This window comes from Acinonyx jubatus, chromosome D1 (genome assembly GCF_027475565.1).
Source record: "Acinonyx jubatus isolate Ajub_Pintada_27869175 chromosome D1, VMU_Ajub_asm_v1.0, whole genome shotgun sequence".
In the NCBI taxonomy this organism is placed as follows: Eukaryota; Metazoa; Chordata; class Mammalia; order Carnivora; family Felidae; genus Acinonyx; species Acinonyx jubatus.
Genome location: NC_069390.1, coordinates 56,816,372 through 56,818,570, shown reverse-complemented (window position 1 = coordinate 56,818,570; position 2,199 = coordinate 56,816,372). Strand labels below are relative to the sequence as shown.

Here is a 2,199-nt window from a genome sequence, read left to right as displayed (position 1 = left end):
TGAACAGAAAGTTTTGTATGAGTGTACACAGAGAAATATATAGGCCCACCTGCTGGGGGTGGGAGTGGGAGGACAGTCAGGGAAGGCTTCCTGGAAAAGGTGATATCAGAGCTGGGTCTTAAAGGTTGAGTAGGAGAAGCCAGGCAAAGCAGATAAGGAGGGCAGGGAAGAAGGAAGAAAGAACAATCCAGACAGAGAAATCAGCAGAGAAGCAAGCCCCCAGAGATGTGAATCAGCACGGCACGGGGGACAGAGATATGAGCAACTTGGTAGTATTGACTTGGAAAGCCTGAGTATAAAGGGGATGCTATGAGGATTCAGTGGAATGACGGGTGAAGGCATGATGTGAGCACAAGGTTGTATTATCGGTCTGCGTGTCCCCCAGACCAGTGCTGGGTCAGGAGACGATCTGTAACGTATGATTCCTCTTGACCTGGCTCTTCTGGTTGTCTCACCCTCACATTCCCCCCAGACATGTGCCAAAGGCCTGGCAGCTGCCTCAGCCTACTGTGGGGGATGGGGCCGTGCAAAATTACAGCCACTGAAAGAGGCCGGCGTGACCTCAGCAGCTAGGTTTCATCATTCTGAAATCATGCTCCTGGCCTTAGTCAGAGGCAGAGAGGTGGGGAGGAGAGGGTGGGAAAGCAGAGCGGGTGGCAGTAGGTTTGGGCGAGGTGCCGGGGCTGAAGGAGAAAGCAGCTGGCACCAGCAGGGGGTGAGACTCCAGCTTGGCTTGCATCCATCATGCTGTGTGACCTTAGGCCAGATCCTTGCCCATTCTGGGTCTCTCTGGGCAGCATGGGTCCTTGGTGCTGTTCCCAAGGCCTGTCCCCGGTGGAACCTCCTTATGGAGGTAAGAACCCTGGGATCTGCTGGTCATTCCTGTGCATGTGGCTCTTTGTGGATAGTAGGAGCCTGTGCCCGGCCTGTCGGGGTTTGGGGCAGGGCTTCAGCAGTAGGCTGCTCCATTGGATCCACATTTCCCGCAAAGTCATACCTTTGTGAGGCACATGAAGCTAACTGGCTTCTGTCAAGGCCAAACCTATACAGATGTTTCTAAGCTTTGGGTTACCTAGCTCACACTACCCAGGCATGTTCCATTTGCATTCTGCATCCTTGTCCAGTCTTTTAAGGAGCAGTGTCTGGGTGAGGCCGAATACCTTAATTTGCTAGGGCTGTCATTAGTAAGTACCACAGACTGGGGAGCTCAAACAATAGAAGTGTATTTTCTCACAATTCTGGAGGCTAGAAGTCCAAGATCAAAGTGCTGGTAGGGCTGGTTTCTTCTGAGGCATCTCTTTGGCTTATACGTGGCCACCTTCTCGCCTTGGCTTCACATGGTCTTTTCCTCTGTGTGTCCTAACCTCCTCTTAAAAGAACACCCAGTCATGGTGGCCCAGCCCGTGATTTCGTCGAACTCAATTACCCCCTTTAAAGGCACTATGTCCAAATACAACCACATTCTGAGGTACTGAGGGGTAGGACTTCAATATACGAATTTTGAGGGGGACACAATTCAGCCCGTAACACTGGGCTTTGGAATTGCTCGCGGAGTTTTTTTCTAAATACAGCTGTCTGGGCCCGTCCCCAGAGATTCTGAGGGTAAACTCCATGAAGGCGGGCCAGGGGCTTGCCCACTACTGTATCCTTACCGCCTAGAACGGTGTCTGGCACGTGCAAAAATATTTGTGGAACGAAAGGATGACTTAATAAGCTTGGGATGGGGCCCACGTGTTTGTCATGTACAAAGTTCCACAGTTGATTCTGATTCATCTAGGGGTGGCATCCCCTCGAGATATGACTGGGTTTCATCTTTCCTGTTGCTGGATGGGAAGCCTAAGGCTCAGCAAGGAGCGCTCACTTTGGCAGCACATATGCTAAAGTTTGAAGGAGACAGAGATTAGCATGGCCCCCGTGCAAGGGTGACACGCTAAGGTTCAGTAAGAAAAAGGAATACTGGGCCTGGCACTCCAAAGAATGTGGGCTCTTTGGGTCTGCCCCAGCACCCCTCCAGGACGCCCAGGACACGGGGGAAAAGGGAAAGCAGGACCTAATGCTGCCTTTTGTACCTCTTTATCTAGCTCTTCATTGCATCCTTTGTAATATCCTTTCTAATAAACTGGTAAACGGCAGTGTTTCTGAGTTTTGTGAGCTGCTCTACCAAATTAATTGAACCTGAAGAGGAGGTCGTGGGAACCT

The 2,199-nt window shown here is 51.1% G+C and overlaps 1 non-coding gene across 1 annotated transcript; it reads left to right on the top strand.

Annotated features, from left to right (window-relative positions):
• Positions 1 to 1,853: 1,853 nt before the first annotated feature.
• On the top strand, positions 1,854 to 1,958 carry LOC113593826 (U6 spliceosomal RNA). The gene has a single exon (XR_003414188.1). It is a non-coding gene; the product is annotated as a U6 spliceosomal RNA (small nuclear RNA).
• Positions 1,959 to 2,199: the final 241 nt, after the last annotated feature.